Genomic DNA, 6,000 nt, shown 5'->3' on the forward strand with positions numbered 1-6,000 from the left:
AAAAAGATAAAAAAATAGCATTATCCTCCGTAAATATTAGTAGTTATGAGGAGACAATACTATAGTTAACGCAAAGTAACGGTTATTTCAAGTAAAGATTTTAGTTTTTTGGTGGCATTATTTCATTTCATGAAAATTTGAAATTATTAACTTCTTTCTTAGTGATAGATCATAATAGATGTTCATGAAACGTCTCCACGAATGCAGCAATAACAGGGCTATAGTGCGAACGAATGTTTCTGTCGCATTGGCGCGTGATTATGTGGCGTTGTCGCGCTATGCCCCCGCCTGCTAGTGCGACAATGCAAGAGCAGAAATCAGCCACCATACAGCTGACTATATAAAATAATACATATGTATGTATGCTTTCCTTTTACCAAGATGATTATTTGACATGATGTGTGATGTTGACCTTTGAGCTGATGATGACATACTTTTCTGGAGGCACGAGAGCTTAAAGGCCCACTACGTTTCCGAAACAAAAATGACAAGTTTATTTATTACAATTATAACGTCGGAATATATATACCAATGGCCTAAAATGAAGTTACAACACCAAATAAACGCAAGATTTCCTGTAAAAGACTATGTTACAATGAAGGTTCATGACGCTGTTTTGCCGCGTGCCTCTGTGATGGTCAACTACTGCGCGGTAATTAGCTAGGACGACGCCGGGTAACATACTTGACGACCCGGGTTATGGGAATTAGCATTTAATTATTATTATTTTTAATTGTTCAGAAAGGTATGATGAGTGTAGTATTTACGGTAAGCTTGTAACTTTTACGACTCTACTCAATTATCAAACTCGTTATACATTCACATTTTAAAAAGTAAAGGCCGTTTTGGAAAAGGAGTACTCCTTTAAAATTATTATGTAATTAAACATGAACGTTCGATCATTGTTCGTTTTAGAGATTTGGAATATGTTTAGAACATTTTACCTCACTGTGACATTGAATGATGGTGAAGACTAATGGAAATGCATAACTTTTTTTAGACATTTGTACATGCTATGTCTTTGCAAAAAAATCAACTCTGTATGTAAAGTTTTAAAGTGCTAAAAACTGTCAAAGGTTTGACGGGAAAACGACGAAATCGTCATTTATCTCCGCCATTTTGGATGCTATGACCTTGAAACGTATTTGTTCCTGACATGATGCCCTTTCATATCCACAAAACCTTCAAAACTTTTATTATGCAATTTTCATTTTTGACCTTTGTTTGCCACCCTCCCCTCCCCACCCTACCGTAGCGACCTATTAACCTTGAACGCTACAAGTAAAACAAATAAAACAAAGTATACTCAGATGTCAACAAAATCGTAATTCAAACTCAAAATCGATAAACAGAAGGCAAATATTAACAAAATAGAGACTTGCACGGAAACTCCTTGAAAAAATACAAGGAGAATCAGACCAGGTGCTCCGGAAGAGTAAGCGGCAGATAAAACTGAGTCGAATGTACGTTTTTTAGAACTTTATAGACGTGAGATAGAGTGTTTACAAACTTTGTTGGAATATTTGTCAATATTTTTTGTTGTTTCGATTGTCCTCATAAACGTTTATTCTAATGGAATTCACTCTGGTGACGTTTGGATCAAATTTTATTGAAAACTGTCACAATCTGAGTACGGTGACATCTCGATCCTGTCCGATCCTGCCCAATCCTTCCAGTCGCCCTACCGATTATAAGAATCTATTGAGCGTTTTCGTGATCAAGATTATTTTTAATATAATTTCCTGTCTACGAGGTAAGAAGGAAATAATTAAGCCAATATGAATGTTAATATAAATATGCAGGCTACATTATCCACGATGAAATTTTACTAAATGCATTTATAAAAGACTGTTTTTCTGTATGGGATAATGGCGGACGGTCACCATTTTTTTCGATCGGCAGATCTAGTCCTGTTGGTGTATGTGCCTATTCTACAGATGGGAGGATAACTTAATTAATTTGATACGTAATACGTGGGCATATTTTTTAAGAAAAAAAAACCATGTTATGACTGATATGTTTAAACACTAAACAGGTTAACCCCTGATCAAATCGTTAAAGGATAGGCGTTGTTTGTGCAGTCACGTGTACCGATTTGAGTAATCAAGAAGTTTGACTCGATAAGACAATGTGAAAAAAATAGGCGGTGTTTAATGTAAAGAGACAGACACGATCCTTCTCTATAAATCCTTGATCTCAAATGCAGGATTCTGTGAAATAAACATGCATAAAATATTTTAAACATTTTTATAAAAAAAAAAAAACAGCGTCATTATTTTTACATGACACCATCACTAACATAACTTTGTACATTATTACTGAAATGGGGACAAACTTCAATGTCAACAAGCTAAATCACCTTCGTTGCTTACTATGGGGGTAAAAATAGAACTCGTCCAACTGACGTTTGTACTGAATGTCCTAAATGGCTAATACACTAAGCTTAGTCAATGGAGAGAAGTGACTGTGATATCAAATTGTCATCTTACAACAAAGCAAGACAATAGAAATCAATAATGATTTAATGTGCACAGTTATAAATCTGAAAATAATGACACCCTTTTTTGATAAAAACGTTGAAATGAATTTTGTGTTTTTATGTCGCAGAATCCTGCATTTGAGTAACTTATTGATTACTGAAAGGGGTACTGCCTATTAAGCAGAGGATTCTCTTCTGTCAGCAAAGACAATGAAGGAGTTTGCAATATATCTCTGGTAGTCTGACAATCAGCATGAGTCATACTTTTTTAATTTGAGACATTTCGCACCGCGACGTTTCACCCCAACTGCTTTTGCAACCGCAGCCAATGTGAGATTTAATTTCTATGTATATATTTTAAAGATTCGCCGATACAGTACAGATTCCAAACTAATGGTAGAAGTCAAAATGGAGTCATCTGCCATTTTACTACAGAAATCACATCAATAACAATACACATTTTTTGTGGAATTTTCTGTGAACATACTATTTATGTTTGAGTTTAAGAATGCTGCAGATTTTGGGTTCAGTTTGTGAGACCGCGTGATGCGTCACGAAGATTTGATTGGGGAGAAATTATAATACTTCTTACTCTCATAAATATAGAATAGAATAAATAAATTCTATTATAAAAGTTAAAATAAATATATATTAAAAAGACTAATTAAATATTAAACATAAATAATTATACATGTATATTAATAAAAATAAATACAACACTGTTCTATTTTTAGTATGTACAGTGTATATATAAATTTACATACATGCCATACCTCCCGGCGTGAGACAAAACCTCCCGTATTTTAAAGCCTTTTATTGTCTCCCGGCAGGAGAGTCTAAATTCCCGATTTCTATAAACCCCTCCGTTTTATTTTCGTTGCCACATTTGTGTACATGCTAGGTTAATTTTAGCAGGAGAGTTTTATTTTTTTTTTATTTTCGTTGCCACATTTGTGTACATGCTAGGTTAATTTTAGCAGGAGAGTAACCACTCTCTGACCCCCTGACCAACACCCAAGTGGCCCTAATTAGCAGCCTTGGGCTATTTCCACCTTGGCTTGTGGTGTCTCTTTCACTCACGTCTGTGTATTAATATTACGTAAACTGAAGTCAAGCAGCCGATCCGCCGCCTAGAAAACAATCAGCTGGCCTTTCAATAAATTTTATGACTACAGCTAGTGAGCATAACAACAAAACAAATACTGCTTACAACTGTGAATGATTTACTCACGTTTTTAATGTTAAATAGGCCTATCTGTATTTGATGGATGTCACAAACTTTGCAATCGTAATGGCCGCCATTTTGGGTAATTGTAATAGATGATCCGGATTTTATAGAATTTCCGGATTTCCTAATAACCACGTTTTTAAAAATGGAAAAAGTATTATTTTTTTAGAATTTCTGTGTGAATTTATTTTTAGAAAAAAAATATTAATAATAAAAAATTAGCAGTAGTAACTGAATTTAAATAAATAAAATTAAAAAGAAATTTACTTTTTTTCTCTCTCAGATTAAATTACATTTTGAATACTACTGTAACGATTCTGTTTTTTTTAATTTAGTGCTTGTAAATTTAAGAACTTTATCTAAGTTTATTATCCGTTATTGTGAAAGATTATTAAAAAGCCCAGTCTAATATTTCGAACAATAAAACTGCTCCAGAACTGGGTGTATATAGGGATGTGACTACTTTTGCAAAACCACACATTCCTTTATTTCAGTAAAATTCAATATGAATGCAGAATTTCATCTTAAAAAAACAGATATTTAATGTATTCAGATATGTCGCGCGTATACCTCCCTCTTTTGAGACCAAAATCCCTCAAAATGGTTATCAATCTCCCTTTCCACCCCTAGAAAAAATATGGCATGTATGTATAAATGTCTGTTTTTCTAGTGTTTGGACATTTATGTTTATTCTAGTATATAAAAATATAGGTAGTAACTATCCTGTCGATAGATTGCGCAAAACATAGCTACAAGCCTCTGAAAAACATTTTCTTTGTGGACTACAAACTCAGCATAAAAGTGAATGTCCTCACTGGAAGTAAATGGATTGTCGAATTGCTTGGTGAATTTGTTTTATTATGACAAAAAATATTTTTCTTCGGAACCGTCATGTGTGTAAAATAGGAGAGGATGATTTATGAACTTGATTGGGATTCCGACCCAGGACCTCCATAGCTAGAGATGTGTGTTCTACCAACGCGACCCCATCCAGATTCACCTCGTGTTGACGTCACAAAAAGCTCCCATTTTTACTTAGAAATACAACGACAACAAGCAACATGAAGTTTTGAAATGTTTCACTGTATTTAAAATTATAAATCGTGTCTGTAGCCACATGTGTTTAGATTGGTAATAGTGTTATGATTTTAAAAAAAGTAGGACCAGGTAAAAAAAAACACATTCTCTCACAGAAATAAGAATATCCGGCAGTTGACCACTATCGGCTGAAAACAACTTAATTTCTTAGGAAAATGTCAATATCAATTATTTCGGTCAGTTGTCACGAATTTCTTACAAAAATGTCAATATCGATAATTGCGGTCAGTTTGCCCCTGGGAAGGGGGTTAAACTTTACTATAGTTTATATAGAGAAATCACATTTTTGAGAATTATTTTATTTCCATCAGAATTTACTGAAACTCGATTGAAATCCTCAATATGGGCTAGTAATTTAATAGAATGCACATACATATATATGTACCGGCCCAGACTAACCTCCAGGGACCCCTGGGGAGGGGGTAGATTTACTATACTTTATATACCGTAGGGAAATCACATTTTTGAGAATTATTTATTTAATTTCTATCAGAATGTACTCAAACTTTATTGAGATGATCAGTATGGGCTAGAAGTTTAAAAGTATGCACATACCATGGCCAGCCCAGACTGACCCAAAGAGGCTGATTGGCAGGGGCAAAAAGAGGTTAAATTGACTTGAATTTCAAAAAGCATTTCACTGATGGACATTATATTATAAAATGATGAAGCAAAGTTGTTTAGAATTAAACAAGGAGTCAACTGACAATTGGTCAAGGTCATAAGGTAAAAGGTCAAGGACAAAGGTCAGTGCCAAATTTTGTATTAATTAACTGTTAAACGTTTGTTTTGTCATGGTATACGTATTATGAAGCAAAGTTGATCAGAATTAAACAAAGAGTCAACTGACCAATGGTCAAGGTCATGGGGTCAAAGGATAACGACAAAGGTCAAGGTCAAATTTTGTATTAGAGTAGAATGTTGTTAAGTCGAGCTTGTATAACTCGAATACCCTGTTTAAATTAAGTATTTTGCTGGTCCAAATGAAACATTCAAGATAACTTAACTCGAATACTCAGATAACTTGGAAGCATAGTTGATCAGAATTAATCAAGAAGTCAACTGACCAATGATCAAGGTCATAAGGGTCAAAGTTCAAGGTCAAATTTTGTATTTTTTCATGGATGAACATATCATTATATTATTTAGCAACATTGATCAGAAGCAATTCAACTGACCAATTGTCATGGTCATG

This window comes from Argopecten irradians, unplaced genomic scaffold, assembly GCF_041381155.1.
Source record: "Argopecten irradians isolate NY unplaced genomic scaffold, Ai_NY scaffold_0410, whole genome shotgun sequence".
Classification (NCBI taxonomy): domain Eukaryota; kingdom Metazoa; phylum Mollusca; class Bivalvia; order Pectinida; family Pectinidae; genus Argopecten; species Argopecten irradians.